This window comes from Podarcis muralis, chromosome 2 (assembly GCF_964188315.1).
Source record: "Podarcis muralis chromosome 2, rPodMur119.hap1.1, whole genome shotgun sequence".
Classification (NCBI taxonomy): domain Eukaryota; kingdom Metazoa; phylum Chordata; class Lepidosauria; order Squamata; family Lacertidae; genus Podarcis; species Podarcis muralis.
In genome coordinates, this window is record NC_135656.1 from 36,038,381 (window position 1) to 36,056,020 (window position 17,640).

At 44.2% G+C, this 17,640-nt stretch overlaps 1 protein-coding gene across 3 annotated transcripts in view; it reads right to left on the bottom strand.

Annotated features, from left to right (window-relative positions):
* The window catches only part of RHBDF2 (rhomboid 5 homolog 2), a 59,618-nt gene that overhangs the window by 26,836 nt on the left and 15,142 nt on the right, over positions 1 to 17,640 (bottom strand). The window contains exon 1 of one of the 3 annotated variants that reach the window (XM_077924238.1): positions 10,998 to 11,016. The exons of the other annotated variants lie outside the window; for them this stretch is intronic. The gene's annotated coding sequence lies outside the window, so the exon portion shown is untranslated. Of the gene's footprint in view, positions 1 to 10,997; positions 11,017 to 17,640 lie in introns of those variants that run through there. 3 annotated transcript variants of the gene reach the window in all.

A 17,640-nucleotide genomic window follows, 5' to 3' on the forward strand; every position in this document is an offset into this window, starting at 1 on the left:
TGTCACAGGCATTTCATGACCTTTTGGCCCAACTCTGTACCCTTTTCTCCTCCACGTTCATACTCATTGGGAAGCCATCTCTCTCTGCCAACCCAGGATATAGCCAACTTCACACATCTCACAAGGTGAGCCCACAAAACCTCATGACACCAATAAATCTGCTAAGTATTTTTTAAGATGCCGTACAACTCTCCTGACAGTTTTTTGCTGCAAGAGACTATTTATTCCATTGTTACTTATTAAATTTCAATACCACCCTTCAACCAAAGTTTGCAGGGTGGTTTGCAATATAAAAAGCATAAGCCTATCCCATATTTCATGCTCCCTCTTCCACTACATCCCATCCTCAAAATAATTCAGCTTCAGGCAAAAACAACTCTGAAAGTCCAGTCTACATCCAGTAGCATTGTCACACAGGAACCAATGTTAGAAACTGAGATAGGGAAGCTAGGAGCTAAATGGCACCTTTAAAAAAGGCTATGGGCGCAACAACAGAAAGTCTATAACAAGAATACAACGCTGGAAATGAACTGCAGCTAAAATGTTATGTTCATTTTTCACACGGTCCTTCCCTTGTTCAACCCCCCCCCCCCCAATATTCTTAAGAGGGTCTCTTCTCCAGTCTTCAGAGTAGCTGGAAATGGGGAGGCAGAATTAGGTCCTCCTTTCCTTCTACTCTGCAGTTTTAATCTTGAAATCTTAGGCGAACTACTGCGCGCAGAGCTCAGAAATTGCTCGTGCTAATGGAATTCCCTGTCGCAAAATATGCCTAGAACAATGGGAGTTTTGACCCTGGAAGAATGGCAGATGAAGGTGATGGACTACATGGAATTGGCGGAAATGACTGGCAGAATCCGAGACCAGGGAGAAGAGTCGGTGGAAGAAGATTGGAAGAAATTTAAAGACTATTTACAGAAATATTGCAAAATTAATGAATGTTAGAATGATGTCAGAATGAAGTTAAGTAGTTTAAGCAGTAATGTTATAAAGGTGTATCAAAAATGGATTATTAACAGGTGAGAACTCAAAGTTATATTATATTAAGTTAAAGGATTAAAGATAAAAATAAAGAGGGAAAGAAATTGCTGAATTAACTAACTGAATTGGAATACAAAAAAGGGAGGTGTGAGGAGGTCAGGGAAGCAAGGTTATGAATATATGATATGGAAAGATTGATGTGTTTTCTTTTTAAATGTTTTATATCTTTTTTCTGTATTTTGTATTTTTTTCTTTTCTTTTTTTTTCTTTCTTCTATTCTTTTTATTTATGTAATTTTTTTTCCTTTGAAAACTTAATAAATATAATAAAAAAAAGAACAATGGGAATTTTGAACGCGGACAGGAACAGCCCTCCCTCCAGAAGCTGCACCAGAGACTTCTTGTCCCTTGAACCAGCTCTCTAGCAGCAGTGGAGGAACCACCGGCCAGAGAGCCAAATGTGGTTGCTCCAGCCAACCCTTGGGACTCTCTCTAGACCACACTCCTTATCCCAGGCCACACTCCTCACCATCCCTTGCCCATGTCTCCCTTAAGTGCTTTTACCAGGCTGGAAGGTATCTGAGCTGTAATGATGTTTCTAGCTCGCTTGGATGGAGGTATGTGTGTACAAACCTATGGCACTTGTACAGCTGGAATGTAACCTCCTGCACCAAAGGGAAGTCTCACATCCATTGCTCCAGCCATGGAGGAATGTTGCCCTCAGGGTGGAAAGGATTCCCAGCTGTTGATTCACAGTATGCAGGAGGCAGGTGGTTACTCAGGCTTTAAAACTATTCTTTTACCTGGGAGCTGCTGTTTTCAGTTAATTCTAACATAATTGTTATTTAACAAATTTTCGAATATTTTACTTTAAGCTGCCCTAATAACTTATTCGAAGGGTGGGGTATAAATACAGACAGAAAGAAAATAAAAGAAAGACTATGGCTATCTTGCAGTAAGATTCCCCTTATGTTCCGAGGCTTGGAAAGAGCAGCAGCTTCTGTAGCAAAGTATCCCACCGGGAGCGCATTACAGATACCCCCATATATTTCAAGGGAGATGATGAGACCATAAATGTTTAAGGAGGTCCCTCTCAGCAAGAAGAGCACCGTAATCAATAACCCAGGACCAGAAGCATCCAGGGGGAATGAGCATCCTATCCGGCAATTCTCAAAAGTGCTTGAGTGGGCAAACAAAGAGAGCTCATGTCAATGGTGCACCGAGGGAACTGGCGCCTCAAGCTGCTTATGTCATCCATAATATGCTTTATAGCCAGCGCCATCTCCGAACTTCGAGGGGAAAGGAAATGTTTATAGTCCATTCAACCCACATAACGGGAAAGAAGCATCAGCAAACAACAGGGGTCTTTGGGGCTGATGGAAGAGGCACAACTGCCATACAAACAGCCATGCTGTCTGCCATGCAGACAGTCTTTCCAGGAGTTTTGTGTCAAACAACCCCACATACAGTCATGCTTTACTTCCACCTTCATGATCTCCCCCAACAGAAATGCAGCACAGACAAAACTCCAACAGTGCTCAAGTTGGCTCTAAGGGCCACTTCTGCATGCAGCACTTATTCTGAGGATTGGAAGTGCTCCTGCAGCTTTTAAAATGCACTGCACTCCAGCCCCTACTAGTTATCTACATTCACCTGGTTGATGCCGCTGAACAAGTGCAGAGAACCAGGTGCAAGTCTATGTGGCTGGCAGAGGAGGAGGAGTGTTATCGTTTCCCCAGGGCTTTCCCTGTCTTTTGAGTGTTAACAGCTGGTTGTTGGAAGCATCCCTTTCCATACAGGAGTCCCTCAGGTGGCACAATGGGTCAGTGCATCCGGCTGTTAACCAAAAGGTTGGAGGTTCGAGCCCACCCAAAGACGGCTGTGGGCAGGATTCCTGCATTGCAGGGGGCTGGACTAGAGGACCCTCAGGGTCCCTTCCAACTCTACACTTCTATATGATTCTATAACCATACATGCTCTTGTGCACATCTGTTCATGTCATATGAAACGCATGATGTTAGATAGGTCATCAATCTCAGCGACTTTGGTATTAAAGCAAAAAACCCAAGAATTTCTATGCATCACTTTCACGAGTTAACTCTTAATTTCCTTAACGGCGCATGAGGCTTTAGGTCTGGCTGAGCAAAGCGGCATAGTTTACCCTTTTATTCTCTCAGGAAGTGTATGACACCAAAAGACAGAGAGTAAGAAATAAAGAGAGACTGGCTGAGATTGTGCAAGAACCATCCCAAGCCCAGCTCTCAGCATTGCCTTAGAGATTTTCCATGATGCAACTGAGTCATCAGGAGAGGATCAGCTTCCCTTTCCACTTCAATCCAACCTCCTTCCTAGCACTACTAGCAAACTAGCAAGAGTCCTCACTTCCAAAGGCACAATCCCCTGACTCATAAGCTACTGGGAAAAGGCAGTTGAGATCCTAGATGGACCCAAACTTTCTTATTAAAACAATAACAACGCACCACCAAACAGCAACAATATTTGTATAACCCAGGCATATTTGTGTAACCAAGGAAGTATCATTAGCAATAGTGGCAGGTGCTATTTAGCTAGAATGGTGGTCGCTTACATACTTTTCAACGGATGACTGCAACTATGTGGAAAGCCTGTTATCTATTGTATCCACACAGTCAGCAATGTACCACATCTAGGCAAGCAACCAATCAGGAATGTGTGAGGAGGTATTTTATGAGATAGAATTTGTCTCAGGATACAGTGAGATGCCTGTTGAACGGATAGACAATCTGGTTCTGAAGTTGTCCTTCAATGAGACCACCGCATGGCCTATGCTGTCCACTGTGGTCACAGAAACAGGAGAGCAGGAAATGTCTACAGCTGCATGCACAGGGGCATAAAGAAACAGAACTTAATGCCCCACCAATATTTCCCAGGGCTTGAGAGTGCCAATACCTGTTGGAATTAGAAGTCCTTCATCCTACTCACTTCTCCAAATGAAACCCATAGGGATCTCAGGACATGTCATGCATTTATCTCTGCATCTAATCTTCATATGTGCAAATGTGCACCCTATTTTCTTTATGACACAATGTTTTTAGGAACATAAAGCCACTGGCATAGTGTAGGACGGGGGGGGGGGGATGTGTCACAGGGTGAGCGCAAAATTGTTAGGGGTGAAAATTTCCAAACACCGAGTACTGCCTCAATACAGCTGCGCACTCCCGTTACTGGACTCCATTGAAAACGGCATCTCCATGCGAACCAGGAAGTGGCCTCTCCAGAAAACAGAATGACTCTTCTTTTCTCATCTCTGTATCTGCAATCTCCTGAGTGACGTGGATGCTGTTAGGCAGTTGAATGAGCATGCGTACTCTGTCCATCTGTCCCCCACCTCCACGTAGCCCCCGGGCACTGACAACCTACGCTATGCCACCTCAGAAAGCATTAGAGTGAAAAAACTATGAGCAGGAACTCATGTGCAATTGTTATGGACAGAGACTGTCATGCTCAGAAACTAGAGGGTTTTTTAGAATGTGACATCACCCCCCTCTTGGGTTACTGAGGCCATCCTGGCATCTGTAATATTCTATTTAACATGGTTGCCTGACACTGGTCTGCACCTAATGCTAAGGCATATTTTATTAACCAGTGGTTTATTATGTGTGAACTCCATCCTGTGACTTATCCAGACTTTGCTTACTGCCAACAAAATACAGTCTGAAACTATGGTTTCTTATAAACCTTGGTTTGTTTTATCTATGGCTAGCATTACATGTGAATCCAGGACCCTTCCTTAATCATGGTTTCTTTGGTCACTAACTTGCCCACGTGAATCTAAAGGTCACCGAGCCTAAAGGACATATTGCAAGAATAGATGGAAAACACCAGCCAAACTTTGGAGAAACAAGTCATGGTTTGTTTGAAAGTGTGTGGGACAGCTTGTGGTTAACTTTAACGAATCGTGGCCTAGCATTCTGAGCGCTCTGCCACATAGGAAGTGGTTGGCCCTGAAAGTTTCAGTCACTAATACGTAAGCCTGGCCTGTGGCCTGTAAACAAAGACCACATAAAGGAATAGTTTACCAGGCAAAAGTGGTTTTTATAACCCACTGTAGATTATGCCACTGAATATTATTTAGTCACTGCAAGGACAAATCAGGAAGGAATGTTTTTTCAGGTTACATTTGAATTTAAATTCAACTTAAATTACATTATGCACTCCCAAACAACTTTTTTATTAAAAATATTCCATTTCCCAAACTTCCTTCTGCCAAGACTTGGCAGCCAATGGAAAATTCATAAGCTTTGAACATCAAGCAAAGCCATTTGGCTTGGCTCTATAATTTGAAAACTTAGATCATTACTGCACTATGGTAGCAGAAATCCTTCAAAGCTGCCTGATCATGTAACACACAGGCACAAGAGAAACACTGGTGCTCTTTATTCAGTTTGCTTACATGTTTATAGCTAACACCTTGGAATGGATCCATCAGGCAAAAGAGAGGCTTAAGCTGGATGGAAAGTTTCCCCTTCAAAGTCTCTGTGGGGAGTTAGGGGAGAGATTTATTTTCCCTCAGGAAGGGAGACAGCACACCAGCCAGACTTGTCAGTCGCAATAGTCAACACCTTGGAGCAGCAGAGGGGGAAGAAGGAGGAGAGGAGGCACTGAAAGCAGAACAAGTAAGAGATCGTGCAAGGGTTTATCAGAACAAGGTCAGCAACAGCAGAACAGATGTCCGAGATGCCTTTTGCCATGTTACCAACATTGCTGACATATCTCAGCTGGTTTCCATAACAATGCAAGGTCCTGCCCGGCTCGTTGTGCCAAGCCAAGAAGGCTTTCACAATGCCAGCTTATAGAGATGCCACAGCTGAGTGGCTGGGCTGGCGGGAGAAAAGCAGACATGACTCACTGGCAAGCCTAAGGACAATGAGTGCCTGAGATTTTTATTTTTTTTACCTACAGGAGGAATGAAAGCTTCAAAAGAAGAAGAGGAGGACATTGAAAGTGGCAAGTGAGAAGAACGCAGCCAGTGACCAGCCATTTCATGACACAACATGCACATGCAGTCAGGCAAAATGGGAGGGAGACTGCAAGCCTTGAAAATCCAGAAAGCACAAAGTTACCTGTAAGGTTTGGTAGTAGCAAGTGGAAAGGAGAGATGCAGACACTTGGAGGCGGCACAGAGGTGGCTCTACAAATTCTTAACTATACTTGGGATGCAACCTCCCCTCCCCTCCTCCTTTTCACATTAAATGAATCTCCTGTATCCTTCACCAAGCAATAGCTCGTGAAGAGGCAACTGACAACAGTGATGCCTTTTGGTGGAACAGTTGTCGGGATGGGGGATAATATAATAATATAAATTTATTATTTATAACCTGCCTATCTGGCTGGGTTTCCCCAGCCACTCTGGGGGGATCCCAACAGAAAATTAAAAGCATGATAAAACATCAAATATTAAAAACTTCCCTAAACAGGGTTGCCTTCAGATATCTTCTAAAATTCAGGTAGTTGTTTATTTCCTTGACATCTGATGAGAAGCGTTCCACAGGGCGGGTGCCACTACCGAGAAGGCCCTCGTTCCTTGTAACTTTGCTTCTTGCAGTGAGGGAACCACCAGAAGGCCCTTGGAGCTGGACCTCAGTGTCTGGTGTCCGATGGGGTGGAGACGCTCCTTCAGGTATGCTGGACTACATCCCACACCACTGGCCATGGTGGCTGAGGCTGATGGGATTTTGAGGCCAACAACATCTGGAGGGCTTTATGGGTAATCCAACTGGCTCCTCAAACCAAAGACACTGCAGAGTGACCAGCCATTTCATGACACAACATGAGGGTGGCTCCTCAAACCAAAGACACTGCAGAGGGATGTGTGTGTAGAAATCCCCGACAGTTGCCTCAGAACTGTCAGAGACAGTGTCAGAAAAAGAGTGGGCTGAGAGTTTCTAGTTTGGAACTAACTGAAACTGAGCCTTGGGGGTGGGGTCAGCTTAAGTGGCCCTCTGGGGATCTGCTGCCTGTCACAGGAGTGACTGTATGCTTCTACAGTGCTTTACTTGTACATTTGCAACTAAAAAAGAGAGGAGATCATCCAAAGAGGAAAACTAAACCCTTTAGCGCTGTCCCCGGAACTTCTTGTTGCAGGGAGCAGGGAGCATATTATTAAAGAGTTCAGTTGCTATCTAAGGAAAACCGAGTTAAACATATACTTTGTCTCTAAGGTTTTTTGGTTCAAGGCCCCCAACCATCTCTGTGTATTTGAGAGAACCCAAAAGCCCCAGCTGACACTCTTTGAGGGTATACAGAAGGGGTCAGCAACCTTTTTCAGCCATGGGCCGGTCCACCGTCCCTCAGACCATGTGGTGGGCCGGACTATATTTTTGGGGGGGAAATGAACAAGTTCCTATGCCCCACAAATAACCCAGAGATGCATTTTAAATAAAAGCACACATTCTACTCATGTAAAAACAGGCTGATTCCCGGACCGTCCATAGGCCGGACTGAGAAGGCGATTGGGCCGCATCCAGCCCACGGGCCCTAGGTTGCCTACCCCAGTATACAGCAAAAGCCCAGTTCTCCCCCCCACCTCACCCTCTCTCTCTAAAATGCAACAGGGACATGGCTAAAACCATTCTTCCTGACATCTAGTTCTGTTCCATTTTTGTCTGGAGAGGTGGCTTTTTAAGGCGGTGGAGCATACTACCGCATGAGCCCCTTTCCATAGCCTGAAGTGGTACAGCCCAGATGCAGGTTTGTCACAGTTTTATCACTGGCATCAACTTCCCAGTTTTTGTTCTAATTACCAGCTTTATTCCTCCCTGTCCAACAGCATTCAGGGTTACAGCGACATGCCACAGCTAGCAGCCACTTCCCACCCTTCTCAAATATATTCTGTCAAGCATGTGCCAAGCCAAGAATTGAATCAGCTCCAAAAACAATAACAGGACAAGGGCCAATCCTAGGAATGGGAAGCAGGCGAATTCTAAAGAAAAATCCTACCTCCCCTCCTAGCCTCGCCCCAAGGAATACATGGGGAATCCCTGCCTACTGGAGAAGTTTCATTCAACAAGTCCCAACACAGCTCTCTCCGAAGCCTACCCAGGCAGCACCTGTTTGCACTGTTCGGTAGCCAGAAGGCTTAAGGGCAATTACAGGGTGACATTCCTTACTCATGCTGGCCCAAGGACAAGGAAGTTTCAGAGCATCACATTACCAGAAGCAGCGAAGGGAGAGTATATTATTTTGAGCTGGAACCACATAATAAGAGGGAACAAAACCAAGACACAAACCGACAATTCTAGGAAAAAGGCCGGGTGTTACCTTGATTCCCAGTGAAAGCTGCCGTTGAACAGAGCCCACTTAAATTATGGAGCTAAATTAGCTGGTAGATTTACATTACACCTGTATGCATGTGCAATAAAAATATTACACATATGTACTCAGTGAAGCCAAGGGCCATACAGTGCAAGAGACTTAGTCTCAAACATGTCTGGGCAAAACTCAAAGTGTGTATACAAGTATGACGAGCCCCACCCTCACAAACACAGTAACAGGCAATGAAATAAATTAGCAGAACAGAGATAGGATGATTATCATGAGTTATTGCCATTGTGAATAATCTCTGTGCTTGTATACATTTGGGCTTTATGCAGATGTGGCACAATGTTATTGGAAGGATTTAAAAGAAGAAGCCAAGGACCTTGACATTTGATATTATTGTTTTTAAATAAATAAAAACTGAACAAGGCAAACGCTCCAGAATTAAAACAAAGACTGTGCTGCTGCAAACCTGACGGTGATCACAAAATTTCACTGTGTAATTAAATGAAAGTTTGTTTTTGTTTTCAATATCCTTCTCCATTTTTTGGTACAGTACTCCAACTGCACTTTCCAAAGGAGTACTGTACCAGGGCAGAGCAGGGGTGGGTGTGGGTGTGAGGGTAGGAACACTCTCTTGATTTCCAGCATAAAGAAAAAAATAGAGATAGGAATTAGTGACTTCCTTGTTTTGTAAAAAGGGACAGCACAAACTAGGGGGGAACAGCATTTCATTCTCTGCTATCCAAAAGACAAAATATGTACCATATTAAAATACACACAGCAGGTGGCATTTCAAAAGAGATTTAGCAAAGCTCCTTTAAACAGGAAGAGGTGACCAAGTAAAAATAATAAATATCATATATTCCTCATTTGGTTGGTACAGTGGTACCTCGGGTTACATACGCTTCAGGTTACATACGCTTCAGATTACAGACTCCGCTAACCCAGAAATAATACCTTGGGTTAAGAACTTTGCTTCAGGATGAGAACAGAAATTGGGCTCCGGCGGCGCGGCAGCAGCAGGAGGCCCCATTAGCTAAAGTGGTGCTTCAGGTTAAGAACAGTTTCAGGTTAAGCACGGACCTCCGGAACGAATTAAGTACTTAACCCAAGGTACCACTGTATTAGAAAGCCTTGTCCTTCAAAACTCCCAAGAGAAAAGCCAGACACTGAAGTAACTTTTGGGTTGGGTGCTTCACAATTGCCTCACAACAGACCTCTAAGCAGCCTTGCCCCAACAAGATACTGTGCTTAACTCCTTAAAGCAGCCCAAGACATCAAGGCTAAAGCACAGGTTGCCACTATCCAATACTGGGCCCTCTGCCCAGGAGAGACATGTGGCTCAGGCGCACTGCAGGCCCCATGGTGAGTGCCACCCAGCATTTTGTCACACACACCCCAGTGGTGACACCCGGGGCGGCCTGCACCTACTGCACCCCCTCTTCCTCCGCCACTGCCTCTGCCCAGACCACTTAACTTGGATCTCCTTCATCTTCTTACCTCAATATCTTCTTCCAAACTCTGCTTTTCAAGAATATGTTCCTTGATCAGATATGGCTCAGATTTATGTTTTCAAAGTGTGATAGGGAAGCATAATGGTTAAAATGCATGAAAATAAGGCCAGAAAAACAACAACCCTGGTTTTGCATGACTAGGGACTTTCCTTGAGAGATTGATTGCTTTATTTTGATGGAGTACACCTGGTAAGTTTCGGTGCACTTTAAGAAAAGCAGTTTCTAAAATCCTCTGGGGGAAAGGACACTGGGTGACAGCCAACTTTAGTTGTACTCCGAGTCACAGCGCTGAAATTAATGGACATGACTTAGGTCCATTAGCTTTAATGCAGTTACAACCCACTGCAACCAAAAACTAGCAGCTAGCATCAATAACTTGGGGGGAAAGCTTTAAGACACTTTTGACAACTTATTTGGAACATATTTGAATACCTCTTTTATTTCCAAGCCCAATAGCAAAGTGGCTATTGTCTAGGCCCAATCACCAGGAGGTCTAAGCTTGCATATGAAACCAACACCTGAGAGTCACACACACCAAGTTCTGTAACAGTTGTTTGCAGCCAAGTGGAACATGCACGATCTAATCTGCTTTTTCTTACGCACATAAAAATGAAGTTCAAAACTGGCTGCCACCTGTGGGACACATCACAGAGCTGTGCCACAGAATAAAAATAATAACAACACGGCTTTTAGAAATTTGTTAGCAACAGAATATTCAGACCTCAACCTAGAAGTCTCTCTAATGAGCTAGGAAACTGTATGGAAGTGAGTACACTATGAACCAGAAGACAGAAGTGAGGGAGGCTAGACTAGCAGCAATGAAGGTGAGTTTTCAGCTAACCAATTTACACCAGGTATCTAATAATCCAGACACCATACAAACAATATATATATATATCTCAATCAAATCAAATCAGTCATTGTTTTAGAACCAGCTGCACAGAGTTGAATGTAGGGTCCCAAAATAAATTGTATGATCCCAGCAGACTCCAGTTGGAGAGACTAGGATCCCAGTGCCCCAATAAAACAAGATAAAGAAGTTCAGCTTACTATTGCTGTCAAAACCTGATGTTATGATGGAGACCAGTGCCACTTGGCAACAGAAGCAATAAATTTTAATCCTAGCTTGCTACTCCTGGTGCCCAGAAATAATAATAGTAATAATAAAACTCTGCCTGTCTTGTCAGTTTTAAATGGATGGTCATACCTGCTCATTGTTGGTACTGAGGTCCAAATGCTGGAGCTCCTATCTGGCACCAGGGGACTGAAGACTTGTTTGAACACATTGAGGCAAGTTGTATTGTTCCCCTTCAGCAAAAGACATTCTTTCTTTGACAACTGGCAGGCTGCAAAACCATCTCCACAAAGAGGAAGAGCCAAGTTTATTTTTTTTAACTCAGTGTATGTTTTGCATACAACCGACCCTTGCCTCAGTTTGCCTGCATGAATGTATGACAATGCTGAAAAACAGTTCGCACATTTTTAATCTAACCAAATGAGAATGCCTCATTGTGGCTTCTCAGTATATATTCTTTCTAGCTTCTAAAACTAAAAAGAAAAAAACCACTGAACTTAAAAACCCAAATGAAAAAGTAGGCAAGGTAATAAAGATATCCTTCAGAAAATAAGGTTTTTGGCGAGGACTTTGAGGAAAGAACTGGGTTTTAAACATTCAGGGTTTAAACTGGAATATTTGGAACAAAGATTTCACTTGAACCACATTAACCATGGAAGGTTGGGAAACTTTGACTGAAGAAGGTAGGATTCCTTCCAGTACTGCCATCCTAAGTGTTGAAAATGAGGCAGAATTGTCACTTTATTGAAAAGCTGTTAGCATTTTGCTACCTGAAGTGGAGCAGCAAAAGTGTCCCTTCCCAGAAAGCCAAGGTACGTATTATCTGAAACCAAGTCAAGTTATTTTAGTACCCCAGACAGAAAATCCCACAAGTGTCTCTCCACTGCCCTGATAGTAAAAACACAACATCATAACAAGCTAGCCAAGCATTTACTACTGCCTCTTCATGGCACCCAAAATCAGCGCCTGAAGTGGCCACCTTCTTCTTTCTAATGCCCCGTCAAAGCTCCTTCCCTCCCCAACATAGGTCATCGTAAAGCACAGTTAAATAGAGTCAGCACAAAGAACTGACCTTTTAAAAAAAAATGTCACTGACAACAGCTATTTCTGGAAGAATGAAATGTAGGAAGTGAACTCACATACATTCATCACTGTTGTGCAATACGCCCGCAGCTGGTTTCAAAGAACTGCTTCTTGCCCAGTCTCCTTTCCTATCAAGCGTCTCCTTGTCACCCAGGCGTCATCACCAAGGTCCTATTCCCGATGATAACAGACTATCTGGGCGGCAGCAAGGGAGGCTCATCAAAGGAGGCTTTCAAATGCATATAGAGGTTTCTTCTTTTTTTTCCAGGAAAGGGGGTGGGGTGGAACCCATTCATTTGCAAGTTTCAGTGTGGTTAAATCTGTGGTAGTGATGTCAGTGCTAGTGTTTCAACGCACTCCTCCCAAGACTGTATGTACACATTTCTGGACACAGCAGACCTCCACAGTCAGCTTTCCCCATCATCTTACTGCTTCTGTTTTGTACTGCCAAACACTGGAGTTGCAAGGAAAATATTTCATGGGGACAGCCAAATTGTGACTTGTGGACCAGAGAGAGCTCCCAAATGCATTGGGCAAACAAGGGTATGGTTTAGCAATGCCTTTTAAGGCCCCCGTGGAGTATAATCAGCAATGAAAGGATTTTCTACCAGGAATAAGTATAATTAATTTGAATGCTAATATATGCTGTGGGGCTTCAGATAAATGTTTCTCCAGCCAGTGTGGTCAATGGGCAGGGATGATGCGAGTTCTGGCAGCAAAATATCTTTGGGCAGCGGTGAATGAATGCCAAAATTAAAGAATTAAAAGGGAAATGTTACAGAGCAGTAAAACATACTAGGGCCAACCGGGTGGTTTAGAAAACACACAGGTAGGCAAGAGCTATCCAATAAGAGAGAGAAGCTTTCTACCACAGTGTGACAAAAGAAATTGGCAAGACTGAGTGACATAAGCCAATCTTTCTGGGCTCATGGAAAGGCTAACAAGGAGGAATGGTGGAGAGAACACCAGTTTCCAAGCAGACCTGCCTGTTCTCCTTGGACTGAAGCAAGAAGCAGCATTCCATAAGCTATTCCATGGCAAGCACAAGAATATGCCATGCCTGCATTGCTGGTAGTGGCTCAAAGACTGCCAGCCATGGCAATTCCATTGTTGCCCCAGTCTGCAGTGCAGCCACACTCCCGTTTTAAGAGGCCCATTTCTTACTTCAGGAGGATGAGAGAAACCAAGTACAAGAGGGGTGGGTTCTGAAAAATAGGAAAACTTTTAATAATGTATTAAATTGCTCAGCACGTTTCAGAGGAACCTTCCTCAGAGACACAAGAATTCAGTTTGTTGTTATTCTGGTAAGGCAAAATTGCTCAGCTAATTGAATTCTTATGCCCCCAGTGAAGGTTTGCACCGAAACATTAAGGTTCTCTATATTATTTTTCAATGCCATTTTGCGGCTTGCCACCCCCAGCTCTTATTAAAGAACACTACAGCCAAAAACTTGTAATGGGGCCACAAAGAGGACTCTATTCTCAGTGAACTCAAATCCAATACTCCCAAGACAGGGATGGTTTTATGCTTCTGAAGAGAATCTTGTGACAATGTCAAGGTCTCACTAATTCCTCCTCATCAGTAGGTAATTATCGGTATATTTTACACACAGAGAGTTTTAACTCGTATCAACATTTAATTGTTTTCAAACGATTTTCCTCTCTGTTTTCAGCTGTTCCTATTTTTATCTGTAATCCGCCTTGAGTCCCTGTTAGGGAAATATAAATATCTAATAATGTTAATGTTAATGCCCTACTAGAATGCTGTGTGTTCCAAAATGCAGCTGGCAGCAACATGTTTGCTTAGCCACTACCATCGCCTCGCCCCCTGCTTCTGCTTCCTGTGAAAACAAGACACAGCAGGAAATAGCCAAGAGATAGGATGAGAAAGATGACAGAGACGTGGGAGTGGGAAGAAAGAGGTCTGAAACAACCAAGGCAAGGCCCAAGTACAGCAGAAGGCTCATGGGTGTGGGGGGCAAGAAACGAGACTGGCTTACGTCTAACTTTGCCCTAATCAACAGAAGCCATGCCCCAAAGGACAGCACATAAACATAACACAGAGCAAGAGGGAGCAGGAGGGAACTACACCAAGACAGAAGCGCCATCAAAGTAATGGACTCTTTGAGGGAATCCCAAACAGCAAGCACTAAATAGAGACCATCCAGCACTGAGGTGGGGAACCTTTTTCAGACTAAGGACCACATGGTGGCAGTGAAGGCATATGCCAGTGATTTATGGGCTGTGGCTGCTGAGGAGGCCAGAGACCATCTTGGCTGTGAGTCCTGGAAGACCTTGAAGGCCTTTTCCCACTGGCCTTGGAGGGTGGGCCCTGACTGACTGCAGCTACAACAGCTGGGGTGCTGTTTGGGGGTATTTTTGGGGGGGTCAGGGCAGAGGAGATTATTGCTGTTGTCTTTTTGTATCTTTATTTTAGACCTTGTTTTGATTCATGTGGAAATTGTTCAGTTTGGTTGTGTATTTTTAAAAGCTTAATTTATTGTTTACAGCTACTTTCGTTACGTTGTGGTCACGTATTTGTTTCATGTTGTAAGCCGCCTTGAGCATGGTTTGAACTGTGGAAAGGTAGCATGCAAATAAAAATTATGTATGTGGGGCCAGAGGCAGAAGAGGTCAGAGCTGTAAATGCGAGCTTTACCTGTGCACTCAGTGGGGTAGTTCCTTAACACACGCTCTCTCATAGCCCTCCATCTTCCACCCAGGAAAAGCAAACAGCTTTCTCAGATTCCAAGGACCCATTCTTGCCAAGGAGAGTGAAAAGAAGGGCTGGAGAGGGGGCATGGCTCAGAGGGGTTTATCACTTGACTCCTAAGGGCCAAAGAGAGAGGCCTGGAGGACCGCAATTGCCCTCTTTACCAGAGGCTCCCCATTGCTTCCCTAAAACTGATAAGAACCATAATATTGTAGACTTGGAAGGGACCACCAGAGTCATCTAATCCAAATTCTTGGATTGCAAGAATCTTTTGCCCAATGTGAGGCTTGAACTCGCAACCCTGAGCTTAAGAGTTTCATGCTCTGCTGACTGAGCTATCCAGCAGCTGCAGAACAAAAACCATCTTTTCTCCCTGGACTCCAACTATTTGTAACCTGGAAGGTTATACCGTCCTACCTACTAACATTTAATGTGGGATTGGTGGGGGGGGGGGGGAGAGAACAAGCTCACGTCTTTGCTTCACATTAAGAAAAGGAACAGATCATGGAGGTGGTGAGTGAATCAGCCGAGGAAGAAATTTTAATGAGGCCCAGTGGTGTGCAATACAAGGAAATGTTTTCATGGGAATCTGCTGCCCCGCCAGAGTATTTTCACAAGTCTTCTCTTACTGGACAGGCAGCACATTTTCAAGTTCAGACATACCTGCATGTTTTCAATGTCAATTCTCAAGTTATTATTCAAAGGGTCAAGTTCAAAATAATAAAAGAAGACTAGTAAAGCTACAGGATACAATGAAGAATTGATACAGTTAACTGAAGTTCTAGATAAAAAATACACAACACCAGTGTTTTCTTCTTGCTGCAGCGTCAAACATCTCGGCACAAATTACAAACATAACACAAAGATCACTGGAAACGGTTTCTGCAGAATGATTTGCACCACCAACAGCCAAAGCATGCAATCTAGCACGATGGCTATTAGCTATGATGGCTCTGCTCTGCTTTCACAACCAGAGGCAATAATGCTTCTGCATTCCAATTGCTGGAAACGGCCAGAAGGGAGACTGCTCTTGTTCTTGAATCCTGCTTGCAGGTTTTTCACGGGCATCTAACTGGCCACTGTGAGAACAGGATGCTGGACTAGGTGAGCCCCTGTGGCCTGATCCAACAGGCTCTTATGATGTTCTAAACGAGGAGTTCCATCAGCAGATGTAGTTCAATAACACCAGATGGAGTTCCATAACTCCTGGAGGGCACCACGTTGGCTACCCCTGCTCTACCAGCATTCCTGTGGTGATTAGGGATGAGAAACTCACCGGAGGAGCTCACATCTTATGACTGCAGCAAGGCTAAGCTGCTCCCCACAGCTTATGCTCAATATCCGCCTGTTCTGCACTCTGACTCCAAAACTAGGCAGTTGCAGAGTGCGGTGCATATACAGTGGTGCCCCGCAAGACGAATGCCTCGCAAGACGAAAAACTCGCTAGACGAAAGGGTTTTCCGTTTTTTGAGTTGTTCCGCAAGACGAATTTCCCTATGGGCTTGCTTCGCAAGACGAAACGTCTTGCGAGTTCTTGTGAGTTTGTTTCCTTTTTCTTAAAGCCGCTAAGCCGTCAATAGCTGCTAAGCCGCTAATAGCCGTGCTTCGCAAGACGAAAAAACCGCAAGACAAAGAGACTCGCGGAACGGATTAATTTCGTCTTGCGAGGCACCACTGTATGTCAAGAGACCTTAGCAAGGCATTTGCTTTTTAAATGTCCTGTCATAACCTACAGTGCAAACAAGTCAGGAAGAATGATATTACAACTAACCCCAGCCTAGGCAGAAAAAGGAAGTAGGGGGCTGCCTGTGTAGACACAGAATCAAGTGTGTTTGCATTAGTAAGGTGACCCATGTCTGAGCCATGTGAATTCCCACCAGCGTTGGACTCGGCTGCAGCAGCTGACCCTTCCTTAGGGCAGCCTCATGCTAAGAGGTGGTTTGCTGCACAGCAAGCAGTTTCACCCCATACAGCCCAGTCAGGCTGGGAAATGCAGAAGTCAGAGTGCTCGGTCTTAGGACATCAAAGTCTTACCCGGAAACTGCCTTCCTCTTCTCACTGTTAAGAGTGGTGCAGGGAAGAAGAAATAACAGGTCACAACTAGTATGAGAAGCATTGCAAGATGACCACTCTCCACTTTCTGAGCTACGTGTAATAAAGATGCAGCATATTTGTAAAGCGACCAGAGGTTAAGGGGTGATATGATAGCCATGTTCAAATATATAAAAGGATGTCACATAGAGGAGGGAGAAAGGCTGTTTTCTGCTGCTCCAGAGAAGCGGACACGGAGCAATGGATCCAAACTACAAGAAAGAAGATTCCACCTAAACATTAGGAAGAACTTCCTGACAGTAAGAGCTGTTCGACAGTGGAATTTGCTGCCAAGGAGTGTGGTGGAGTCTCCTTCTTTGGAGGTCTTTAAGCAGAGGCTTGACAACCATATGTCAGGAGTGCTCTGATGGTGTTTCCTGCTTGGCAGGGGGTTGGACTCGATGGCCCTTGTGGTCTCTTCCAACTCTATGATTCTATGATTCTATGACCAGAGCATTACTACATGGAGGATAAGGGGAGGGGGAGAGAGAACATTTTGAAACCTTGTGCTCTGAACAATGCACACAATGCACACACTAATTTAATCTGAAATCAGTATATCACCATTGATAAAAACAAAAACAAAACCCTGCAGCCTTTTCACACAAGGAAATGGGAAGAGCAGCAGTATCGGTTGCAATGTTGTGAAATCATGGTCCTCCAGATGTTGTACTACAACTCCCATCATCCCTGACCCTTGGTGTCTAATACCTGCAAGGCCACAGGTTCCCCATCTGTGATCTAGGTTACATTGATACCATACATTTAAATCACATGGCTTCTTCCAAAGAATCCTGGGAACTGTAGGTTGTTGAGGGTGCTCTGGTAGGGATGAATTGCAGTTCCCAAGATTCTTTAGAGGAAGCCATGTGCTTTCAAACTACCTTAA